The sequence below is a fragment of the Parasteatoda tepidariorum genome, chromosome 5, assembly GCF_982258835.1.
Source record: "Parasteatoda tepidariorum strain Cologne lab strain chromosome 5, Ptep-v5.0, whole genome shotgun sequence".
Taxonomy (NCBI): Eukaryota; Metazoa; Arthropoda; class Arachnida; order Araneae; family Theridiidae; genus Parasteatoda; species Parasteatoda tepidariorum.
Genome location: NC_141759.1, coordinates 119,199,118 through 119,226,711, shown reverse-complemented (window position 1 = coordinate 119,226,711; position 27,594 = coordinate 119,199,118). Strand labels below are relative to the sequence as shown.

Here is a 27,594-nt window from a genome sequence, read left to right as displayed (position 1 = left end):
TGTGCGTGTAATATAAATATAAAATTTGAAAAGAATAAAATAGATAAGTACTCAAAAGACAAACAGCATGTGTCTGTGAATTAAGAAAATAGTCTTGAAATATTTATTTCCTTCTTGTGAAATTGGTACTTAGTGTAAAAAGTAAAACTGTAATTTTTATGTTTGTCAGTTTTGTTTAGAATCTTATGGTTTATTTATGAGTATTGTATTTTTTAATATAGTAAAAAAGTATCTTTTTTTTTTACAGTTTATCAGCATTTTTGTAAATAAAAGTTTTTTCAATCTTTAGTATCTTTGTATGGATTGAATGTTAAGAAATATTTGCTTTATGTGGTTTATTTTTTCAGCAGGAAAAGATTACATTATATATTATTAAAAGGATGTATTATTTTTTAATTTAAATTTATTCTTTAAATAATCATGATGTGGATAAAGAGTAAAATAATGTAATTTTCTGTTTAAAAATTGATTCATAAAATAATGTAATCTTTTGTTGCATTATTTAAATTTTTTTTTTAATTCTGTAAGGTAGATTATAAAGAATATAAAATTTTTAGTCAACAGATTTAAATTATGAATGGATGACAGTAAAATTAAATATTCGATTGCTTTATTTTCCTAAAAACGATTAATATGTTTTAAGGACTGCATCATAAGAATATTAATAATGAAGTACAAAATGTTTGAAACTTATTTTTCATGAAAAAGATTCATGCAATTTAGAAACAAAAATAGTTATCACTAAATTGTAAATTTAATCAAAATTTCTATAAAACTTTTGGATAATATTAGAAATTTTATCAAAATATAAATGTTATTCAGATATATACTTTTTCAATTTTTCCTGATCTAACATTTCCCTGTCGTCAAATATTACATTTTAAAAATTAGCAAAAACCTAGATAATTCTTTTGAACTTCGTTTTTTTTTCGAAATTATTCATAAAGATTGTAAAAAGAATTTTTTTCAAAAGTTCAAAATGTACTTTGTTTAATTTACAGTCTAAATAATTAAAGAAAATTTGCCATTGAAACTAAAGCAAAACAAAATTATAAAATTTTCTTATTTTACCTTAATATAACAAAATACATACTTAAATATCTAAGTTTTTTTCAAGTAAACATTTTACTTCAGTTAAGTTAGTTACCTTAATTTAAACTATCACTTTAAATTCAGGTCTTTAAAAAAAAACTTCTGACATACAAGGGAGACCCAAAATTATTAATATGAACGAAAGAAAAAGCAAGACGTTCTTTTCTACCATGTTACCCCCTGTGCGTGACGTCACGATTCCTACTTGAAGGCTTGTTCACCCTATCTAGGAGGCTTTGGGTGAACGCACCCCGGTATTCTCGCATTTTGTTGGGGGGGGGGGGTGAACGCACCCACCTAAGTTATTTCCTTTTTTGCATTTTGTAAATAATTATCACAATAAAAAAAATTTAAAATCATGAAATCTGCAGTGGTAATTGTCCAAAAAAAGATAGAGGACAAAATCACGAGAATAGAACTCTTTAAAAAGGGGTTTCTTTTCAAGATTAGGTTGTTATATCGAAATGTTATCGAATAAAAAATGTAAGATTTAATAACTACGGAGAAATCTATACTAATAACTGCTCAAAAATTCTATAGAATTATTGCCCTAAAAAGCAAATACTCAAATGCCCGATTCAAATTTTCCATACAGTTTGAAATATATCGGAATATTTAAAATCCAACTGAAAATCAATATCAGTAACTGCCAATAATACAATCGAAACATTACATTGCGTTACGATACCATCGTCGTAAATTGAGCGAGTCAAAAAGTGATTAACTAAAAGTGACTAGCTTTAATTAAGGTTTTGAAAACCCTAAGACAACCTCGATTTAAGGTTTTTATATAGAAGGTTGTTTTCCAAGGTTTTGGATTAGGGTAATGTGCGTAGAATAGAGGAGATTGTCGCAGACCTCGTTTTAAGGTTCGAAGGTTTACTTGTAAACCTCATTACAAACCTTTTTAGGTTTGCATTAAAAGGTTTTTTGCTTACTGGAAATAAACCTTATTTTGCTATCTGGGTAGTATATTGATTTTATTGAATTTTTGTAACATAAATAATTCACTCTTTTAATATGTTATTTCAAAACAAAGCCATAATTCTGCTTACTTTTCCTCTTTCCTACCCTTTCAGGCACAGGAGAGGCTGTGGGTGTGGGTTTTAACTTGTGTTCTTGTTTTATAGATGCCATTAGCTTCTCATATACAGTAAGCTGTCTAGGAGGTGTAGGCGGTAGCTTCCTCTCAGACACCTAGTAAAAGATCAAAAAAATTTCATACCTCAAGCATTATAGTAAAACTAACTTTATATTACAAATTCACAAATAAATCTCAACATAAGAAAAACCTAAGATAGCTAATACAAAAAACATTTTTTTTATAAAAAAATATTGAGATTGCTATTATTTTCATAAGTTAAAAAAAAGGATTCTTTTTACATAAAAATTTAACATGTATAAAAAATATTTTGCCATATTACAAACGGGACAGATCTCCTATTTGATATAATTATATGTTTCGAAAATAGTGAAATATGGACATATACAGTTGCTATACAGCCCCTGTTCAAATTATTAGACGCACTGAATGATTCTAGTTGAAATCTTAATTATCAGGCGATACCACACAGCTTCATTATTATTACGTGCCTGAAACCAGTTTGCACTTATTTACGTTCGTGTATCAATTGGATAAATTAGACGATATATTAGTATATAAATATAGAATATTTATTATATCAGGTATTATATTAGTATATTATAATAATTAGACCAAATTATTAGATGCAATGTAGCTTTTTAATAATTATATGTTTTGCACTAGTTGCAATACTTTTATATTTACACATACATATAATGGGTTTTAATTCAGAACATTTTTTATATACTTCCTATTTGTATTTATTTTAAATGCATTGCATTACAATGTTAACCAATTGATACACGAATGTAAACAAGCGCAAAAGTGTTTCAGCCACATAAAAACAATAAAGCTGTATAGTATCACCTGATAATTAAGATTTTACATCGAATCTTATAGTGCGTCTAATAATTTTGGCCATGGACTGTATACAGTAAAAAAAAATTTACATGTGTCTTCATTGATTGAAAAATTAAGACTTAGACTTAACTTAAACTGTAGATTTTTAATTCCTATTTTGTACTATTTTGACAAAAAAATATTTACAGTCATTTATTATTATCAATTATTAAAGTGCTGTTAAAAGTTGGTACAAAAATCAATAAAAAAAAAGTACCTGCAAATTTATTTTCACCACTAACTGCAAAAAATCATGATTGCTACAATACATCTCAAAGCATTTTTTAGCTATACTTCCAAGGATGTTAAAATTTTTTTTGAATAATTATTACATTCCTCTATCAGTTAAATTAATCATCAAATTGACAAATTTCATCCTTAGGTGATTTTGCAAAAAAGTGCCATAAATCAAAAAGTGAATCTTCTATTAGAGTATCTAATGTTCAGTGAAAGTTTCTGACTAGGTGGGGCTATGACCTAGCCATATTTTTTACCACTATATTTTAAGGGCATGGAAAGAATGCAGCAAAATATTGACCTAGGAGACAAGGACAGCGTCTGTATTGGCACTCTTTTCGAGCATATCAGTTGGAGGTCTTAATCTTTTCTTGCAAATCTTTTCTCAGTGTTCAAAATGAATTTTATTTTTGGTATGTCACATTTCACAATGAAATTGGTCATATTCATAAATTTGATGAGTGACTGTTCATGAGGTTTCAATCTTATTACAGAAAAAAAATCTTCATAATGCAATAACAGGGTGCGTAGCCAGATTTTTCAACAAAAATAAGCACCTTTTAAGTACTTTTTAAGCACTCAAAAAATATTTTCACTTCCCCCCCCCCCAAAAAAAAATCATAATTAGGATCTGTGCAGTAATAAAATTGTTTTCCCCTATAGTTTAAAGTTCTTAATTTATAAACAAAAAATCAGTAAAATTCAGAAATATTTTCAAAACCTTTTACATAATCATGATAAAATAACTAGTTTCTGGTAAATACTGCAGAGAAAATTGTCTAAACCATGCATATTTTTGTAATTTAGAACAACAGTCGACACAGCAAAGAAAAAATTTCTTTTTAAAAAATAGAAAATTAAGCACTTTCTACAAACCCTGAATGAAAAAAGCACCTTTAAGGGGTTTTAAAAAGCGCTACGCACCCTGATTAAATAGAATTTTGAGTCACAAAGATGAATTCATGTATTTTTAAGTTTAGTTAATGAGCATAAGCAAATTCGTTAAAATAATTTTTAGATGCAACCTACTTTAAAACAAAAAGACATGCACTCCAATTTTCTTACCTAGTATTCAAATAAAACTGACGTTAACCCAGACTTTTTGTTTGACTTGTAATCCAAAGGATACGTTTTTACATTCTTGAAACATCGGGGATTTCGGTATTTTCCAATAACAAGTAAGGGCAATTTCTCTGTCCTAGACGCATTTCCTCCTACTAGGACAGTCAAACGTTCCTTGCTCATTTTACCCCCGGAGCAGTTTTCATCCTTCAACATCATAGTCTTATTTGGAAAACATTTAAAAAATAAACTTCTTTAAACGGCTTTAGCTTCTACATGAAGAGTGCCAAAGACATTGTGTGTGTGTTGCAAAGGAAGGGGCAAGATATCAGGTCCTAGGTTTTGTTTCTTGCTTTAAAAGATCCAAAAACAATTGAGTTAAAGGGAGTAAAATTCGAGTAATAGAGAATAATTAATATGAAATTGAAGATAAAAGGGTCGAAACCTCATAAAAAAAATCGAGTTATAGTAATATTCAAGTTATCGTACTTCGAGTTATAGCGAATTGACTGTATATATATGTAATATAGAATTTCTCATTTGAGTCTTTCTATATTAACTGGTAAGCTTAAAACATATGTTTCTTATCAAGTTTAAGATGTAGAAGTCGGTCTCTCACAAAGAGCCATAAAAAGTCAAGATGAACCAGATAAGGCCAGATAAAAGATTATTTTCTGAAGTTAATGGGCAATAAGTCGTCAATGAAGATAGTCCCAGAAAGTTCCCACCGTCAGAGTGGCGAGATACTTTAAGCGAATCAAAACCCCTAAATTTTATAAATTGAATGACGTTTCATTCAGATAAGAAGATACTTGCAACCACGCCCTCTCAGAATCTCACTTTAAAAACTCAGGACAGGCAAAATTGCGTGTCTTTTTCATGTTTTCAATGGCTAGATAAAGCTGGGCCAAACCCAAACAATCCCTGCAAAGGGGGAAACCTGATGTAAATATACAACGCATAATGTTTGCAATACTCTATCTAACAAAATAAAATGCCTTTTTAACAGAAGCAGCCTAAGTCTCTTCAATTATCTAGCCTTTAAAGACATAACATGACATATATATATCGCACCCCGGCAAGAAAAGTAACACAAGCCAAAAAACGGCATTTGAGAAAATGCCATTATCTAAACCTGAAATTATCATTATCTAAACCTCGCACAAAAAGGCAATAAAGAATTTGTACTTGCAGTTTTAACTTCATGATTAAAATTGTTTTAAATTTAAAAAGCTTTTATTACAGCAAAAATAGTAAGTTTTTTTTTTTTACCCAGTCACCAGGGGCAGACCCCTATTATCGTTTTCAAATTTTATTATTACTACTTATTAACTAATCACATACATATAAACTATAAAAAACACATATTGAATTCCCAAATACAAATAGCATCCATTTTTAATCAAATACTGTTAAGTATGAATACCTGAACAGATTCCTAAACAAGTACAGTACAGAACCCGTTATCCGGAAATCAGAAAACCGGAAAACCAAAAAACCGGAACGAAATTCGATAAATTTTCCTGCCATTTTCTAAAATTTTTTTTCCCTTATAAGATTTTAGGATTTTTCTTTCTTTCTTGAAAGATGTTTACCTTACCATCATTTTGGAAATAATCATTAGTGTATTACTCCATCGTTTTTTCTTCTTTTTAAGATTATTTCCAAAGAAAATTTTTTTTATATTTGGGTTTAACAATAAAAAAAAACGGCTTTTTGTAGCGATTCAGAAAACCGGAAAAATCAGTTATCCGGAATAGCGATGGCCCCGATCGTTCCGGATAATCGGTTCCCTACTGTAGTACTATTCAACAAGTAGTTTAATACACAAAATAAAGTCAATTCCTACTTAGGTTAACAAAGAAAAATCTTACTTTAGTTACTTTTTATTAAATAATTATAATTTTTTCCCATATAAAACTAAAATTAATTCATTAATGAATTAATATCTGAAAAAACTCTATAAAAATATAAAATAGTGTCATTCACAAGTTTAAAAAAAATGTATTTTAAATTGAACGGAGGAATAAAAAGTATTTTATTAACGATTGAAAATTTGAACAAGTATATAAATATATATTTCTTGGTGAGGAGCTATTCAAATTATTGGTGTTTGCATGATAATCAATTACTATTTGTAGAAAAAATAAATAAAATGCCCATATTATACAATAGAATATATTTATTTCACACAATATATAAGAAAATGTTGTTTATTCTTAGCTTATTTTTAATACAATTTATAAAAAGTATGATTCTCAAGCACCCCGGGTACTGCTCGGGTGTGCCATGTGTAAAGACGGTACTGTGATAGAGCTATTATAAGATTAGACCAAGTAGGCATTTGCTCATCTCTCCTACCCTTGGTAATGAAATTGAATTTTTGTTAAAAACCATAAATAAATAAGTTTCCTTAAAATTAGTTTTGGTATTTCAACATGCAAATCTTGTTTTTAATTTACCATGTACATAAAATTGAAAAGAAAGCAGTGTTTACATTTTTAGGAGCCTTGGATTAAAACAAAAAGATCATAAAAATCAAAAATATAGAATGAGAAAATCTAGTTTTTTGATAAATCATTTGATGATTATTTAAATTGGGTCGTTTAATGCAAAATTCTTTCTTTCTAAAAAGCACTAATGTTGTGTACATAAAAATGAAACGATGGTATAAAATTTCTAGAAAAAAAATGTTTGGTAGTTGGTCTTCAGAAATGAAATTTTTTTAAAAAAAAAGCAAATTTATTGTAAATATCTGAAGTAAAAAAAAATTTTTTTTTAACAAGGAGCACGAAAGAAATAGAATTTAAAAAAAAACAAACACAAAATCTACCAACAGTTTTGATCAAGCAATAAACAAAAAAAAGTATAGTGAACAAATAATTATTTACCATTATCAAAAGTATCTTCCAAATCTTGTAAGAAATGCAGATTCAGAAAGGTTCATTTCAGCAGCAATTTCTTGTTTACTTTTTTTTGATACTGCCTCTAGCAAATTCAAAAACATTAAAAACATTGTTTCAATAGATATAGTATTCAGAAATAAAAAGATAGGGATAATAAAATTCAAATGTCAAACAATTCATATCTTACCCACGCTAGGAGTTTAAAAGTACAAAAACCCTTAAAAGGATGGTAGCTGGCTGGTTTGCAAAAACCCAGCCACGTCAGTTTATATGCAGTGGAAATAAAAGGCAAGTCTTAATAAAACTTGAATGTCAAACAATTTATTCCCTAACCAGGCTATGAGTTGAAAAGTACAAAATAACTTAAGAGGATGGTAGTTGGCTGGGTTCACAACCCAGTCCCCGTGGCTTCCTTTTATATGAAAAGACCTTATTATGTTTGAGGCTAATTGGCTTACAAAAATTAATTTATAATTATTAATATTATTAAAATACAAATTTATGTAAATGAAAAAATTGAAACTTTGAAAATAAAACATGACAGGAGTTACAAGAGAAACAAAAAATATAATCAGAAAACTATATTTTATTAATATTTAATCTATTTGCATGTATAAATGAATGCCTGTCCGTTATGTGTCTTTCATAGACTGCCAAATCATCCAAACAGCAATATGGCATGTAAAAAATTTGAAGCACAAAGAAAGCCCATTGAGCGAAAACGTCAACATCATTGAGTGAAAAACGAAATGAAATTTTCCAATTGGTCAGGCGTTATCCATTATTTTATAATTAACTTTAGACAATTTAATTATCCAAATACTTTAAAGATAACATTAACGATATTTATTAGCTTATTACATTAATTGATTAATAAGAAAAGGGAATTTATTATACTACTTTAATATTTAATTATTTATATTTGCTCTATCAGATACCTTCAACATTAACATGAGAGCATGAATAGGCAATGTCACCATATAAGTAAGTTATCTCAGACCGTGTGCTTATTTTGTTAATACCAACTCTTTTAAAACGTGTTTCTGTAAAAGTGAATGATTTAAAATCAACACTAATTGAAATTAAAAAAAAAATACTTAGATAAAAAAAAAATATAAGTATTTAAAGGCGATTCGTTCATTCGTTTAGGAGAAACATGAAAAATTGACATGCTATTATTGACGCCAATGATTGTTAATTAATTTAGGTAATATATGCAGAGTGAAATAAAAGAAATTAACCATGTACCTACTAAAAGACAAAATTAATGAAGTGAAAGTATTCATACGTTTCGAGAAACTATAAAAAATTGACGTACTATTATTAACAACAATGATGCTTAATCACTGTTAATAATGTGTATTAGCTGAAATAAAAAAAATAATTTATCAGCTAAATAGTATATTAATATTTTAATGAATTGGAATTTAAAGAAATCTTTTCCTCATCACTACTTATAAATATTTTAAACAGTAAATCAAAGATCAGAAAGAGAAATAGTCATGCTCCTAAGTCCTTATCAAGGTCTCATAAGAATTTTATTTGTTTTTAAAATTCCGGGTTTAGTTGGCTGCTATTGATAAATGTATTTCGCACACAATTCAAATGTTAAAAGGTTATGTAATAAATCCCAAATATACTAATATAGGTATCGAGTATTATATTGACATATTTTCCGATTATTAAAACTACACCAACACTAAGTAGCTTTAATATCAATATTGTGGAAATAAGTCTTTCACTCACGGCCCCTCGAAAGGGTTATATACAAAATTTTGACTAATAGTGTTTTTCGAATTCTTTTGCCAAGAAAAATGAAAAAAAGTCACAATATAAAAGGCAGAACTATAATTAACTTTAAGAGCATGGTAGACAACGTCAACAAAAATTTGTTACAAAGCTCAGTCCATAACAGAGATTCATAACAAAAAGATTTAACAAATATTTTTCTGCATGACAATATGTGATACCTCAGTCTTGGGGATATAGAATTCAGGGCAATAGCTATTTCTTTGCATTTCTCATAACTAGTAGATGGTAACTACCAGTGTACATTCAATGTTTGATAACACGGAGATACTTTAACCTGAAAAATAAATGCATTGATATTACCATTTTGGAAACATACATACAAGGTGTTAAAATCACTTTTAATACATAATTAAGGAATCATTGGCACATAATTAAGAAATCATTCGCATTTGGAAAAAAAAATAGTAATAACATCTCATAAAGAGTCACAAATTAATTTTCAGGGGAGGAAAAAAAAAAAAAAACAGTTTCGAACTCTCACCCACTACATAGCTGATATCAGAAAGAGCAAAGGAGGGATTGAAATTATAAAAACAGCTTATTTTTTCATTTAGATTGGAATGTGTTACGAACTGCCTTAAGTTTTAGCCCAAAAATAGTTGTAGATGATTTTAATTACTTGTTTGTCTTTACATCCTTTGAAAAATCCCTTCAAAATTTGATCTGAACTAAACCCCCTCCCAAAAATAAATAAATAACACACAAGGTTGGATTTATATATAAGCAGAATATATAAGCTGCAACAGCTTAGAGCCCCAAATATCTTTTTTCTTTCTTTTTGCATTGCTCAGAGTTGCTCAAAATAAATTCAATAGCCAAGTAACATTAGCAAATACTATTAATTTAATCTTCAATAATCACGGATAAAAAAAATGATATTCTGATAATTAGTTTAGAGATTGCAAGTGATTTTAGTGACACTAGTTTTGAAATTTTTGAAACAATGACTAAAAAAGAATTTCATGAACAGATTAAGCATTGGTTTGATGAAGAAAATTGCTGTTGACGCAAAACAGTGACGCAAAAGTTAATTAGCTCAATAAATCGATATATATGTTAATTTATTAATAAAAATTAGTAAATATGATTGCTTTGCTACTTAGTAAAGTAAAAAAAATTTCTTTCACTAATTGACAATGTTTTTTCATAGAACGTGAAAAGTTCATAGAAAGAAATTATTGCCCTTTAAGAATAATAATGCCCTTTTTTTAAAACGTTTGCACCCTGCCCTTTTTTCTGCCTAGAATGAGCTCTGCACTTATGATGCTGAACGCTCTGGCAGTCGTTAAATCAGCATTGTTCTAGAAAATATAAAAAAAGGTTCACAAAATACTTTTTCTTAAAATTTTATTTTTGTATCCTGTAAGAAACGATAAATTCATATTTTTGTGCTGATTTTTTAATATATTTTTAAATTTTTCACAAATTATGTCTAAATTTACACAAAATAGGTACCTCTAAAAAAACTAGACAGACCCCTGAAATTTTAAGCTAACATGACTAAATATGCGTGCTGCCCTTCATTAATCTACTTGCTGCGTGAGTGGCCCTTCACTCAAAAAGGTTGTGTACGCCTACATATAAAGCGATAACATCGTAAAGGGAGCATATAAAATATTGGTTAAGACATGACTCTCAGGATGCATAATTTTCTAGTGCAGTAAATAAACAGCGCCAACAGATTTATAGAGATAAAATTAAAACCGAAGATTAAACATATTGGTAAAACCCCACGAGATGCCACTGTGAGCCCAAGTAATAAGCAGAGATCTTACAGACCTGGAAGTGTCAACATACAAATTCATATTTGAAATTAAATAATTGTTTTTTGTTAAACAGATGTCATTGATGGGTTGATGTTCTGAACTCTTGAAAAACCACTGAACCCCGCGATACTAATGGATGAACCTACTGATTAAAGAATTTGAACACACATATACATAGAGCAAATATTCCTTTTCTCCTTTATTCTTAGATGAAGGAGAAAATTAGCATAATACTAAGTACCAAATTACTTTGTAACTTTTCCTTAATGTAGATGTTTGACTAGTTCTAATTAGAAGCCTCGATTGCTTAAATATAATTCTTCTCGGGTTGAAATCCCCAGTTTTGTCTACCAATAGATAAAATAATATAAATTAAAAGCCTTGATTGTTTAATTAAAAGCTTTGATAGTTTAATTAAAAGCCTTGATAGTTCTAAGTAAAAGCCTAAATTTTTTAAATATAATTCTATTTTGGTTTGAAATTATCTGTTTTGTCGACCAATAGATAAAATAATACAAATGTGAATATTAATAGGTAGATAAAGAAGTTGAAATTTTATATCTTAAATAGAACTCCTGATTATAATATAAAGAGACCCAGAAAGATGGAAGTCCAAAAGATCCACAATTTCCAAAGTATAGCAGAATCACTGATCTTATATATTTAGTAAACTGAATGATATGAAAGGGAAAAGTAACTCACCTTTTACATAAAATTCAAATACCATTTTTTGCTGAAAGTATGCATAAAAAATTAAGTAACAAAATATGAAGAGAAGAAAAAAAAAAGATTAAGCACATAGCCGAGCTTAAAAAAATTTATTATTAATCCAGTACTTAGATCATAATTTTAATTACAAATTGTCAGGATTAGAATAAATCATGGAATACAGCTATAAAGAATTATGATAAGAAATAATTATGATCAGAGTAAACATTATTTTATTCCCTGTGGCAGAATTTTTTGGGCATTCTGCGACAAACCTCTCTAGCGCTAATATCTTTCAGCAAGATACTTTTAATAATAACTAATGCATATGTTATTAATGACATTTAAAGTAACAGGAATGTTGTATTACAAAGAAAAACCTATTAGGGTATAATAAAATTGTATACTGTCCCATAGCGTGGGGGTTTAGGAAATAACACTCTTATATTTAACAAGCACTATTTATTAATTTTTTACAACATTTAGAATACAGAAGATGCGTTTTAACGCAACACTAACAGGTGAGGAAAACTAAACTGAAACTTTTAGAGGGAAAGTCCCAATTCGATTGCGTAGGCGTGATAGTATGTAAACATAACCTCGAACGGCTAAATTCACGACAAAACTTTTATGTATTTTTTTAAAAATTAATATGTAATATTTTTTATATTCTAATATCTCGGCAATATTGTCCCATTTTGTAAAAGAAATAACACACGAATTATTTCTTTTTTGGCATTTTGTAAATCATCATCACATAAAAAAATAATTAAAAATCAGTAAAAGAAAAGAAAAAAAAATTAAAAAATCACAAGTATTCTTCCCCTCTGAAAGGGAAAAAAAAAATCTTTCAAAAATTTCTGCAGAAAGAAAATTTTTTGCTTCAACGTTCTTTATTTTTCATTTTTCTCAAATAAGAATTGAAAAATTACGAACAATTCTTTCCCCTCCGATGTGAGAAAAGGCATCTTTTAAGTATAATTTTAAAGAAAGAGAACCAAAATTTTTTACTTTCTAAAGAAAAATTCTTCCTGCAAGAACTCTGTAACGTTTCTGTGACAATGTCGCTGTGATTCTGCCACAATTCTTTTCTAACAGAAATAGTGTATTTTAAAACTAGAAAAGAATAGTACTATAAGTTTTGCAAATAGAAAAACAGTGCAATGTCCTTAGAAATACCATTTATGCGTAATATTAACTGGATAATTTACCCAAATGCTATAGATATTTCTCTGATAAAAAAAATTATTTGAAGTATTAACCACATTTTTAGTATCTATAATTGAAAAATGCTGTTAAAAGTTTCTTGCATTCCACCACTAGATGGTCCCTGCAGCTGATGGGCAAAGCTATTTGGAACAGGTAATGATACATCTTTGCTTTTCTCATTGTTAAAAATTAAGAAATAAAACATTATTAATTGTAAAAATTTTGTTTAAAAATAGATATATATTGTAGTTAACAAAAGTAAAAGCTAATTTGATGTACATATCTATATTACAATAAATAAAAAGGGGGGGGGGAAAGCTGGAGAGTTCGAAACTTTAGAAATGAGTACCAACTTTTTATCTTTATTATCAATCAACTTGGAAAGCATAGAGCGACGTTTATTCTTTCTGCCAGCAAGTATTTGTCCATAACCAGCATACTTCCTTAATTGATTTGGGCGAATATTATATAGCCGTCTATTAAACTTTATCATTTCAAACTCGTCAAAACTAACTTATATAAAAAAATCACAAAACAGATCAGATTAGTTATTATAGTTTATGTATTATGAAAGTATTACGAACTGTGTGTTGAGTATTGAGTATAGTAAAGAGCGGCGTGCTCTCTGCCTTCGCTTATAGCACTGCGTTTCAATAGGTAAGGCTTAATTTAGCCTATTAAGATTTATTTGAACAGCAATATTTTGAAACTAGAGACCCTCCTCCAAAACCCAAGTTGTTCAATTGAAAATGGTAGTAGAAGACAATATTCGCTTTAATCTAACTCACGTGATTTCGACATTAATTTAATTTTAACTCATTCACAAAATGGGTAGAAATAAGCAAAACGTTACAGTTTTAAATGTTTACTATTTCCTCTTGCGAGTTTCTAGAAACATTACAGGTTGTCGGCATATTATTCAATTAATTGCCCCTCTTTTAATGCCTTTTATAATCTTATAATTTTTAAAGCTTTTGTTGTTGTAATAGGATATATTGGCGTGAAATGTTAAACTATCTTTTTAAAGATTATTAATTATGATACCACATAAGTAATTATTTTCCCTTTCTTCGAGCTCTTCGTAAACCTACTTTAGATTCTTCTTTGTTATCATCTGATTAAATAAATTTAAGGTATTTCGTGTACAAAAAATTCTGACGTTCTAAGGTATTTCGTGTACAAATTTCCTTTACAATAAAGTGTTAGGTACAGCTGTCATTAGTTGTTTGAGATCTTACTATTTGACTGCTCTCATATGTAGAAAAAAGTAAAATCAGTTCTTTCCATGGTTGTCAAGGTTTTGATATGCGTCAGTTTTTGACTGTTTTAACCATTTATAAAGCCGTTCTTGCTAATAAGGTATAAATAGTGTAAATATTATTATTTATATTTAAAATAGTACATTGTAGGTGTGTTAAAAGTTTAAAATACGAATATATCTATACAAATTAAGGGATTTAATTAATCATTTAAATAATCACGTTTTGATGCGCTCAATTTATGCCAAAATTGTGAATCCATTTTTATTGTATTTTTGGCAGTTATTAGCATTGATTCTCTTGTACTTTTTAGTTATTCCAATATGCCGGCCAGGTGGCCGAGCGGTTACCGTGCCTGACTAAGAAGCCATTGGCTGCGGGTTCGAATCCCGCCCTGGGCATGGATGTTTCTCTCTCTCTTTGTGCTGTCCTCTGTTGTGTGATGTGTGAATGTGACCCACCCTATAAACGGGTTTGTGGCGTGGGCAACGTTGCTCACCTCCGTGACTTTGGTTCACAAGTGCCCACTGGGTAACGCTAAATGAGTAACAATTCCCGCATCTTCACAGGCAAAGATTCAAATTCAAAGCCTGCCAGTAATCAAAAAAAAGATATTCCAATATATTTCAGGCTATATGGGAAATTCGAATTGCGCATTTGATTATTTAGGGTGACCCGGGGTAATTCACGATCACTCTGTTTCTGTGGTAAATAAGGATCACCTAAGTTTTATTTAAAAAAAAATTTTTTTTTTTAAATTTAAGACATGGAGGAGTATAACTAAATATATAGAGTTTACTAAAGTATAACTACATTTACTTAATAATAATTTTTTGTTTAATCTAACAAAATAAGTATCTTTTAAACTGCTTTCTGTCCTACGTCCAAACATCTTTTTCTGTTACTGCCGTGGTAGAGATAAACCCCCTCTCGTTGATGTGAGGTGAGTGCATTTTTAAATTGTGTTATTCAGGGTGCGTAGCATTTTTGAAAAGTGCTTAAAGGTGCTTATTTTTCTTGCAATTTTTAAAAGCCCTTAAAGGTGCTTTTTTTGGTGTTTGTAAGAAGTGCTTAATTTTCTATCTTTTAAAAGAAATTTTTTTCCTTGCCGTGTAAATTTAAATTCTAAATCTTCATGCAAAATACAAAAAATGCATGATTTCCACAATTTTCTCTGCAATATTTATCAGAAACTAGTTATTTTATCACAATCATGTAAAGTTTTTGAATTTTATGTTTATAAATTAAGAACTTTAAACAGTTGAAAACTTTTTTATTAGTACACAGATCCTAATTATGATTTTTCTTTTGGAAAGTGATAAAAAATATTTTTTGAGCGCTTAAAAATTACTTAAAAGGTACTTATTTTGTGTTGAAAAATATGGCTAAGCACCCTATTATTACAGTTTGATCTCCTTTTAAAAAAAACTTATTTACAGTCTTTTCTTTTCCCCTGATTCTAGTTAGCAACAAAAGCCTTGTATTTGAAGGCAATACTGTTTAATATAACATCTGCATCTTATTTTACAACTCAATTTCTTTCTTATTAAAAAAAAAATTATGAATTTTCTGCACTGTCTAAAATTTCTTAAAATATGAAGATACCATATTTTTGTAAATATTGCTTGTTACATATTCAGCTTATATTTTTGACTAATTGTCCCTGATTGATTATTAAGATTACGTACAAAACCTAAAACTAATAAAATACGAGCATTCTCATTAACCTGTAACATTGCCTGCCACCGACCTCAATTATGAAAAAGTGCACATCCTTCATATATCGCAAATCTTTATCGCTTGTCATTCAAAACTTGTTTCACAGCAGCTTTGAAATTCACAGTGGCTTTGGAGCAGCTCTCCTTGCGATCTTGTAGGCTGCTAATATCGACCCCCACCTTAATTAAAATGCTATTATTTAGAGTACCTAATTTGAAATGATAATTTTAGGTTTTAATAACAATTTGTTTAGTTCTAATTGTTGTTTAGTACACAATTTTTTATTTCATTAATTAGCTGTTATATTAAGTTATTTAAAATAATTTTTATGTTTTAATAAAAAAACAATTTAAAGTGGGGTTCGTACTGGCAACTAAAAGCTGCTTTGGCACTTTTTACTGAGTTGAGAGAGGGGGGGGGGAACTTAGTTCTGTAAAAATCAATTAAGGAAAGTTGCTTTAACCTTTCAACTGTCATGGCCCAAAATAATCTCAGACACAGCAGTGTTCCAAATTGTCACGGCCGAGTATTACTCAGGGTAATACTTTTTTATTTTACTGCATCATATTGTTATACCGGAATATATGTCGTGAGAAGTTTATTTCGGCTTCATCTCTTTGTTTAACCCGATTCTATTTAGGGAAAGTTAATTTATAACAATAGATGGCTGCACTTTACTTAAGGTTTCAAAGGTTTTATTTTCTTCTTTTTTTCCCTGTAAAATGGCATCTAGTTCTTTGAATCGTTATAGAGATGATTTATTTTTGCATGTAATTCAAAGTATTAATTTTTAACTACTAAGTATATTGGATTTTGTACTAAACATTAAATTTTTGCAATGAAAAAAATGTTTGATAATTTATGTACCCAAATCATTAAAATAACTTATAAGTTAAAAGGTTGAAGAAAAGTTGTGTGAAACTGCTGATGTATTGGATTGTGTAGTTGATTAATTGAGCTGCAAGTTCTGAAATTGTTTATTCTTTATTTTTCACCCTGATATCATGAATTACTCCTTACATGAATAAAACTTTTGGTCTCGATGTATTCCTTAAATCAGTATGTATTAATATTTGTTTGAATTGCCTTTTTGATTTGCAGTCTCTTTTACTGCTTAAAATAACTAACAGAAAACCAGTTTATTTATTTTAGTGAAAGTAAAGAAATTCCCGATTTCAACCAACAACTAGTTTTAAAGGGACCAATTTAGCAAAGTTGTGTCTATTTAGAAGCAACACAACTTTGCATAGCTTGACAGTTTGCTTAGCTAGAAGCTGACTAGAAGTTGCTGTTGCTAGAAGCAAAAGTTTGAAGTGGTACCCACGAAAATTAAAATAATGGGCAGTTTTTCACAAAATATCTATTTTATTAATTTAAAAAAAAAATAAAGATTGTTTATTGTTCACAGCTGTATTACTTTGCTGAATATTGTTTACAGCTGTATTAATTTGTTTAAATTTTATTCAGGGAACTTTATGAAAGAAAGGAGAAAGTCATGGCTGACAGTGAAGTGGTCCTAAATACACCAGGTGGTCATTTAGCAAATGTAAATAATAGTGGTTCAAAAACTTTTTACATATCGGAGGGCACCTGAAAATGATCCCTGCAATCAACTAGTTGTTACTGATATATGTATCATATTAGCAAGTAAGGTAATTTATCCTTGCTTCTTCTATTGTCTCTTTTTAATGAGCTTCCAATATCAGTTTAAACACATGGCTAAAAAATTTTTAATAATAGCTTTTTATTGTGTTAAAAAGTTTTTTTTCCTGCGGATTTATTTTAAAATATTTAGAAGGTAACGCCATGAAAGGTCTTTAAAATAATGGTGGTTTGTTTGTTCAGACCTCTAAAATCTGTTTCAAACCATAGAGTAATAAATGGGAGGAGACGGCATGCCCGTAAACTCGTGAAGCCTTAACCGCAACCGCGGCGCCATATTGGTACAACCAAAACAAAGCGAACTTCGTTGAACTAGAGCTGTACGTGTTTAAACATTCTTCAAACTGAGTAATAGATTTTATTTTAGCAATTAGTCTATTGTTGAAAATGATATTAAATCAAATAGAAATTTAAATAATACAGTCCGAAAAGATCAATTTTTAAAATATAGTTGCATGCTTTATATATTAATAAACAGGTTATAATTATTAATTCATATGTTTAAAAAAATTGAAAAGAAACAGTTTCTTTTTTTTTACTAAGTGATACATTAAGAAATCAAAACAGTTTTATTTTCTGACTTTAAAAAAGTAAGCTAAAACTTTTTATAAGAGAACTTTTTAAAATTATTTGTCTAAAAATGAAATCATTTTCTTTCTTCATTTATTTGAAGAAAAAAAAGGGGACATGATACTCTTTATAATCATACGTAATTTTAATTTCACTTTCTATTAATCTTATTATAAAAACATGGAAGACCATTAAATATCTAATTCAGTTTTTTATTAAAGTCAAAAGTCAGATGAAATTTTAGTTTTTACTGATTATAAATATTTACAGATTATAATTTCATAATACAGTATATATATATATATATGTGTGTGTGTGTGTATGTTTAATAAATATAGTAAATGAAAGTATGTAAAAACCAAAAGATTAATAAACTTGTTCCTTTTATATTACTGCATTTATATTTTACAATGCTTGAGTTAAAAATTTTGAAACATTATGTACTTAACACTAAAGAAGATTCAAACATATATTAGTGATAATGCGCTATTTAAGCTTAACATAAAATGCATATAACAAAATTAAAATAACTTTTTGGATTTACTTCTATGTTTAAGCTTATACGACACATTTAATAAATAAAAATATTTACACAGTAAAACTTAAAGCTTATGAGTACTAAATGAAAAAACCCAATTTCCCCCGGGTTTTTTTAATAAAACCTAGGGGGGTTGGATTTTTTCAAACCCTGCTAAAAAGCAGCAAGTAATTATATATTTTCAAAGTGTTAACATTTAAATCTAGTACTTTCCAGGATTTCTATGTGCCTTAAAAAGGCTTTAGTATTCATTTTATCTTTTAAAGTTCCTTAAAAGCCTTAAAATTTGTTTCATCTGAGCCTCCACCTTCCTCTACTAACGTTTCAATTGCTGTGTCAAAGCTATAATTTATTATAGAGCATTCATTATAGATAATACTGCCTGGGCATTTATTATAGAGCATTTATTTGCTCACCACTTCATGTATTTTGTGAATGAGATAGAGCATTTCATGAGTGGAGTTTAAACCTCAATTGGAAAATAAATATTCCTATATATTAAATACTCTGGGTATTTACCTTTAAAAATAAATACACAGTTATTTTACGTTGCTATTTGTAAATTACAGTTTTGTACACTTCATATGATCAAGTGCTTTGCAAAAAAAAAAAAAAGAAATTAGACTTCTCTGCTTAGTAATAAAAAGTATGTTATGGACTAGTTTTATTACCCAAGTGTTTACTCAAATGGCTTAATGTTGATTATTGCTATTCTTTTAGCACAAACCAATATTTTCCCCTTTAAATATTCTAACTTTAAAGAAAAGTGCGTTTCATATTATTTTGTTTATATTCAAAATAGTGTGGTTTTAATGTGATATTCTTTGAATAAATTTTTAATTGGAAGGCTGCCCCCTTAAATAACAATAATATATTACTTTTAATGCCTAGATAAAATATAAAGGAACCTAAGTTCCCGAAAACTGCTGTGAAGTTCTTTTTTTAATTCAGTTGTAAAATAGAGCTATCTTAAAACGTTATTTTTTGGGAAGAAGAAAAGAAACTAATGTTGAAAAATTAAAAGAAAAAAGGTGTTATGTATTAACAACAAAACTATTTCAATCTCGTTTTCGAAATTTTCCAATCATAAGAGAAAAGATCAAAAACAACCTAACTCTTCCTCTTGAAACCTGAGCGGCTCCGCGAAGTTTCTGGTTATACCAACATGGCCGCCGCTACTTGACAGTTACTTCACTCGCTCCAATAGGGAAGGGGAGCAATGCCCACTCCTTCTTATTTATAACTCTATGTTTCAAACTAACATTAAGGCTGCATTTTTAAAAGCTCATTCACAATGTGTTTTTTTTTTCTTTTTGCTAATAACAATTTTTTTATTATTTTTTAAATTTTTTTAAAATTGCTGCTGTGAGTATACAACAGCTATTCTTGACTGTTAGGTTAAGTTTGACCTATCTTTTGCCAGCTCTATCTATGCTTATTCTGAATATAAAAGAAAGCATCAATATTGAGAAAAGCCACAGTTTTGGGAAAATGAAAAGTATTTATGCTCTAATTTTTAAATATTTAAATACTTCAATGCTGCATTCCCTTAGCTCATAAAATTTGCAAAATATGAGAATAAGGCATTTGTTTGAATAATTTTTATCTGGGTGGGAAAATGACGCTAAATTGGCAATTTTTAAAAAGTATGCCAACTTTTAAAATATTTAAGTTATTTGTCTGTTATAGAGCCTTTTTAATTTTTCAAGTGCGAGACACTTAAAGTTTGACTTTTTTTGTTTTGTTTTATTTGGTGGGGGGGGGGGAGTTTAAAAAAAAAAACCATTTGCCAGTTAAAAAATGATTGCATGACCAGCTGACCATTGTGGTCAATAGACTGTAACGGAATGGTATATACTAATTTAGTTTGGTGTTTTTTTTCCTGTGTTGCTCTCATAAAATAACATACTTATTCATGATTGTGAATGTTATATATTCTCTTTAGTTAATAATATTAATTCACTTTAATAACTTTTTTTTGATTATAATTTAATATAATGATCCAGAGTAAATGTTAAATTTTTAACCTGCTTATTAAATTTTTTATAATTATAAAATTTTGCTTTATATAATGCTAAATTTCATTGCCTCATTTGCAGTTCTTATTATTAGTTTATAAAATGTGCCTATGTAGTTTATTAAATTTATTTTATTCAATAAATGAATAAGTGTTAGATGGTGTATTTTTAATTTTTATTTATCCATTTTTGATTTAATAGATGCATACTCATGAAATCTTTTTGTTATTAGGCCAGTGACTATTTTTCTACTATTGCTGTAATTTTCTTTTTTTAATAATAACAATGAAGATTTGATGTATTTATCTATCTAGCCTTTTCTTTGGTATTAGATTGAGTTAATAATAACTTCTGCATAGAAAATTGAAAGTGCATGCTAATAGAAGTGAATTCTGTCAAAAGGGTATACTTGAACCTTTTTCAAATTCCAATAAATTGAAAATTATGTCTTTTAATAGTTTTAATATATCTATTTTATTATTCTTTCCCACGAATGTCATCCAATTATATTTTCTATAACTTTTTATTTAAAATTTTTCAGTAGTATTGTTGAATTTGTAAAAATATCTCTTAAACTTTCAGAATATAATCTACAAGGAATGCCTACAAAGATAGATGAATGAAGGCATTAAGCTAGTAAAAGAAACATGAAAACAAAATAACAAGCAACCTTAAAAAGCAACACCAATTACTTATGATAGTCTTTGATTAAGAGTCCTGGTGGCTCAGGGGGTAGAGTGTTCGCCTCCCAATCAGATAACCGTATTCGAATCTCAGCAACAGCTGGTCAATGCGAATTCTGCACCCGGCTCGCACCAATCATAGTGCCCACATAAAATATCCTCAGTGGCAGCCAGATCATGGGTTAGAGTCCCTTTCCCGTCAGGTTAACCATGGGAGGTTTTTATGGCTTTCCTGCCCATGTAACACAAATGCGGGTTAGTTTCATCTAAAAGTCCTCCACGAAGGCAAATTTCTCCCAATCCTGGTCCCCTTGTCTTCTGGATTGTGTTCAAAATTACAATGATACTTAGTTGAATATTAGTAGCAGTAAACCTAAAAATTGGGTTGGCTATTCGTCAACGGTTATAAATTTAAAATAAAATCTTTGATTAAGTTGCTATAATGGGTCTGTGTGTACCTCTTTTTGGTTTGATTGAGGCACTGATGCCACACCTCTTTCCTTGTGTTGGATAAAATTGGGACAGATCCTTTGCTTACCAAAATCTTTTTAAATGAACTGCCATTTTTAATTCTGAATCTTCTCATAGGCAGTCGTTCAACAGCATCAGTCGCTAATGCTTGATATTAATGATTGTCACATATGCTTTATATATAATGGTATGCCACACAAGTTTATTGCCAAATCGAATTTTCTTTGTCATAATCCTAGCGTGGTTTATTTCCCTCCCTGTAAACATTTAAACCAATTAAAAACAATTTTTCTGTTATTAGACATCATTTTCGTGCACCTGAACCAACATTGCATAATCTATATTTTCTGAGGCTGTTAACCAATAAATGTTTTCATATTTATTCAATGTTAATTTCAATTTTATGTTAGATTTCTCGAACAAGCAGGTCAACCACTCTAGGCTAATCTAATCTTTGCTTTTAGCCATTCCCCACGGATATAATCCTGCATCTTAAGTTATGTTGCTTTACTTTATTTCTAAACCATCCACCAAACCATTTAGACTCAACCTGTATTAAAAAAACATACTAAGAAACCATGTTGTGAATATTAATGTGTGCATAATTATAAATTGAAATTAGTACATTTTATCAGAATTTCCATAATTTAAATTGAAGTAAATTTGAATTATTTATGTTTTAATGCCATGAGAACATTAATGTTGTAAAAGGATAAATTTTTTATTTTTTCCCCTAAATTTGTATGTTTAACATTAAAAAAATTTTTAAAAATTAAATTATTTTTTAGAATGAAAATCCACCTCATGCATTTTGTAAAATCAACAGAAATTTTAATAAAGGAGTGGTAAGTATCCTTTTTTTTCTCCAATGGTGTGAAATACTATACGATATATGTTAACTACTACTTTTAATAAGTTATTACTTTTTAGTGACTTGTGATTGAAATTATCTTCATAACTTACCTTTCAGAATATTTGCTTTCTTGACCCTAAAGCATACTTGTCATCTTTTTATTTAGTTTATTTCTCTTTTTTTCCCTTCCTTTTTAACATAATTTATAAGATCCTTTCTTTTTTTTTTACCTTGCCAGGATTGCGACTCCATGTTGAAAATAAGGAAAACCTGGAAAATACAGGGAGTTTAAAAATCATCTAAATTAATGGGGAAAATGCAGTTTTTTTTTTACAAACTCGGAATATGTTTCTTATTTTCGTCTTTTGAAAAATTTCAACCACTCAAAACTGATCTATGAGATATTTAAGGATGATATTTTAGCTATACTAAACTATTTAAATTATATAGCATTATTTAAGTATGTTCATCTGTTCTTTTTTTTTCTTCTTAAATTTTTTAGCAATTAATACTAGTGTAATAGCCCAAAATAGCTCACACAAAAGCACAGTAATTGTTGTGTTGCTTCTTAATATATTGTGTATAATATTTACCCAGAAAACACAGGGAATTTTGTTTTTCCTTCCAGATTTGAGTGTTAACCCTGCTTGCTCAGTTAGCACAACGTATAGCTGTGATGTTGGTACTCAGCACAATTTATAGCTGATTTTAAACAATATGCATGTTATAAAACTGAAACATTCAATTAGTTCTATATTTATAATTATTTTTCATATGTTTTCTCCTTCTATGCTGTTTTTGGATAGAAAGAGTCCATTATAATAGTAAATACCATTTTCAAATGCTCATTATATTTTTAAGAAATTTGACCTAACTGGTAGAGATTTTTTTTTCTTCTGAATTCATGAAAGTATTTGTTTAAATAATTTATGTTTAAAAATAAAACACTATTTACAAATAAAATGTTTCTACTGTACAAAATATGTAGAAGTGAAATTCTTTGATCGTTTTGCAGATTGCTTTGGTTTGTTGATTAAATTTTAATTCTTAATTAAATTCTTATTTTGCAGTTAATTGAAACTAAATTAAACATTTTGATGAAATGTCTTATCTATATTTTTGTTTGAAAATATCAATATTACAATTAAAATAGTTAAGATCTTATGCTTTAAAATCAATGAATATTTTTTTCTGTTAAGTATTTTCATCAATATGTTTTAAAGATTCAGTTTATTTTTAAATGGAGAAAAGTATAACTGTTTTGTGTGAAATCACTCAGTATTTTTCTTAAGTTATCTTACAAACTGCTCTGAAGTATGGTATTTTGCTAAAAGTTACAGGGAACTGGGATAAGATTCAGATTTCAAATCAGCCTGAAAAAGAAGTTATTGACCAAGAAAAATTGAAGACTTAGATTTTTTTTTTTTTGAAGTATGACTTAATTTTGGATTTTGATTTATTTTTGGTAAAGATCTGAAATTTTTCGAAAGGTTTGAAGGTGATTAGCCATAAACAGTCTTATGTTAAAATTCTATAAAATATTAACAATTATTTAAACCCAAGAGAGTGATTTGAAGATGTTTTATGTATGTTTTTCATAATTATGCATAATGATATCATAGAATGTGTAACGGATAATGATTTTATATCGATAATGATGCATATAACTTTAAATGTTTAATACTTGAAAGATTTTGTTGGCATTGTTTCTTTTTTTTTTTATCTGCAGTTATTATTCTCGAGTGTTTTTTTTAACTAACACATCGTATAGCCGTGTGCATTATTTTTTAGAATTGTGCATTTGGATAATGAGAATATTTTCTCTGAAGTTAAATATGAATTCTGTATTAGGTCTTTTAAGATGGTAAACAATTTATTATTTTTACCTATAAAATATGTGTTAAATAATACTCTTATAAACTGTAACACAAAATACAAAATTTTTATTACACATTTATTTAATAGCTTGGGAGTTCATAAATTGTTCACTCTACTATTTTTTATGTGTGATCTGTTTTTAATACTTTCTAACATTTTTAATTTGTAAAAAGGCAATCCAAATGCAGCTTTTGATTTTTAAAAAATGTGCTATAATCTAGAAGATTCTGTATATTTTACATTTTGCTGCTCTTTCTTAATAAATTAATCACAGCTTTTAGACAATTCACAATTGCTTGAATTTATCTCTGTTTATTTGTTTGTGTAACATCGCTTTTATTCGTTTGTGTAACATCGCTTAACAGTTTTTATAGGTGTTATAAATAATAACAAACATATCAAAACATGGAGTACCATGGAAACAATAACGTCATCCAAAGTAACAAGTTTTTTCTTTACAAACATTTTTGAAATGCATGTTTTTAAAACATGTTTGTAAAACATGTTTTTTACTAAAATTGTAGATACAGTAGAGAACCGTTTATCTAGTATCCAGATAACTGGGGAAAAATTTGCTAGGCTATCCCGCCTTTTTAAACTAGAACGATAATGAAAAAAAGTGGAAATTTGAGAGAGGGCAGGGAAGTGAGGAACGTTTTATTTTCTCAGAATCGTTCTTCTGATAAGCTGCTGTCAATCAAACTCAGAGGAGTGGTATACTGATTTCGTTTTCTCTTTGAATTAGGTGGGGGTGGGGAAAATGCATTGCACATGCATATCAGTGAACAGAAGATGAAAGAGAAATAAAAAGTAAAAATTTATTTATCTACTTTGGATAGATTAATAAAACAATATTTTTCTTTTGAATACATTCTGATTCTTTAGAAGTGCGGTATCATTTGCAAGTTTTTCTTGATGTGGAATCACATCTGCTTTCATTAAAAATTGTGTTTTTATAAAAAAATAAATAAAAGGAGAATTGTTTATAAATTTAAACATACGATTATTATATGAAGCAGATTGCAGTTTTCTTTTTCCGATTTCACTATGTTTGAGTTTTTTCTTTCTTTTCAGGATAAATTTTGTACTCAATAAATTAATTCTTTTTATTCATAAATTTTATCATTAGGTTATTTTTTAAATTCCTCTGATCTTATTGATCTTGCCTTGTTCCAGGTTTTAATATTTATGTTAGTGCCTTTTTTAACTATCGTTTCGTTTTAATAATTTTCAAATGTTGTTTTTATTTAGATTAATAAGTTTTCCTTTTATTTTTGTCCCCCCCCCGTATTATTAGGTATGAAATATATTGCGTTTTTTAATCATTAATTTTGTTTATATTAGTTAATTTAGGAATTTTAATTATTTAAAAAAAAATAAATATGAGAATTTTGTATTTTTTGAACTTATTTTTCTTGTCTAAACTTGCAAATTTTTTTATTCTTTGAAATTTTTTTTTCTTTTTAACTTTAGGACAGCTTTTATTTTTTCTCTTACTTTAAAATATGTTACACTTTTTCCTTGTCTTTGGATTCGATAAAAAATCGATGAACGACACTTTTTGATCAATCCAGAAAACCGGGAAATTCAGATATCCTGAATAGCGATGGTTAGGAACATCCCGGATAATTTAGTTCTCTACTGTAGTAGTTATTATTTAGGTTATTGAGACAGAGATTTTTTATTATTGAAAATCTCTTTTGATTTAGACTGAAAATATGATTTTTTATATTTAAATGCTTAAACATATATGGTATTAATATATAAAAGTACTTTTGAAGTATTGAAGATTTGATGCTAAGAGGCATTTTTTCTCTTTTGAGTTTAGATTTCTTTCAATAAACTAACTCTCATATTTGTGTGTAGATATTATTTCGTAAAGTGTAATTTTTTATCCTTTAACTAATACAAAATAATACAATTCTTTTTTTTTTTAATAGCTTGGTTCAGGCATCCATTTATGCTATAAAAAATCCATGAATTGGCCAGATCTATAGTGTTATAAACCTGGTAAGTTTTCATTTATAGTTAGTATTTTATTGCCACACTAGTAGAATTCACCAAACAGAACTTGCACATGACTGTTTAAAATGAATCAGATCAGATATTTTTTTCGGTGAATAAGATGTTTTTTTTGCAGATTATAAAACTGAAGTGAGATTTTTCATTCAACTTAATTTATGTGTTCCAGTGCATTTTGCTTAAGTATAATTATAATATCAAAAAAAGTTTTTAATCTACTGTATTAAATAAAGATTATTTAGCAATATTATTTTAATTAAAACGTTTATCCTGATTTTATATGATATTGATGAGAAATCATAAGTTGCAATTGATTTATGACTAGAGCAATCAGTTTCATGACTTCTAATTTTATTCCATTTTTTTTTCATCTACATGACACACCATTTTCAAGCATATACCATTTTGCACCATTTTTAAACTGAACATTATGATTCATTGCATTTCCATAAAATTTTGTCAACTTTCTGAAAATTTCTGCCAAGTGAACTGTTTTGCATTCACAAAATAATACATTGCAAGTTTTATCACACATTTTAGTGAAAATCTATCTCAAGGAAGAGAGATTCATCAAATGTGACTTGAGGGTGAAGGGTCATCATCAGGATATCAAATGTATCACTATGTGAATCATCAGGATATCAAATTCTTTGATTATTTGTTTAACTTAAAATTGTTTTTTTTTCATATTGTTCTCCTAGCTCTAAAAACTAGAAACAGGATTTTTGAGTTTTCCACAAATGTGCAGAATTCCACTTTTTCTCTGACTTTTCGCAAATCAATATCTTATAATCGGACAAAATGTTGAAACTTTTGGTAAATCACGTTAACAAGAGGTGTACATACGTGTGATTCTTCCTGCAATTGTACCCTTTTGGTTTGTAGAATTTTTGTTAGATAAATAAATGCTGAAAGGGGTTTTATCTATATTTTGATTGATTAAATAACATAAAGGTTATAGGTTCGATTTTAGTCAGTCTTTGAAAAAGACGATCTCGTGCAATCAACTTATGTCGGTAACCCATTGGTCTGCTGGGGTTGGCCAGTTTCTGTTGGTCGTTCTTGTGTGGATCACGACGTCCTCGGTTATCTGTTTAAAATGTATTTAACTCCTGTTGATGCCGATTATTTTATATTTATTCTTT

The 27,594-nt window shown here is 28.3% G+C and overlaps 1 protein-coding gene and 1 long non-coding RNA gene across 11 annotated transcripts in view; one reads left to right on the top strand and one right to left on the bottom strand.

The window, feature by feature from the left end:
- Positions 1-736: 736 nt before the first annotated feature.
- Positions 737-13,267, bottom strand: LOC147810103 (uncharacterized). Its single transcript, XR_015434223.1, has 4 exons — positions 13,130-13,267; positions 9,252-9,367; positions 2,042-2,289; positions 737-1,995 (listed from the first exon to the last, which is right to left on the bottom strand). It is a non-coding gene; the product is annotated as an uncharacterized LOC147810103 (long non-coding RNA).
- Positions 13,268-13,301: 34 nt separating this feature from the next.
- Positions 13,302-27,594, top strand: part of LOC147810102 (uncharacterized) — a 49,446-nt gene continuing 35,153 nt past the window's right edge. For 2 of the 10 annotated variants that reach the window (XR_015434222.1, XM_087164994.1), the window contains exons 1-4: positions 13,537-13,679; positions 17,222-17,406; positions 22,485-22,541; positions 26,368-26,437. The gene's annotated coding sequence lies outside the window, so the exon portion shown is untranslated. Of the gene's footprint in view, positions 14,979-17,221; positions 17,407-22,484; positions 22,542-26,367; positions 26,478-27,594 lie in introns of all 10 variants that reach the window. The other 8 variants (XM_087164993.1, XR_015434220.1, XR_015434221.1 and 5 more) reach the window with 8 other exon arrangements.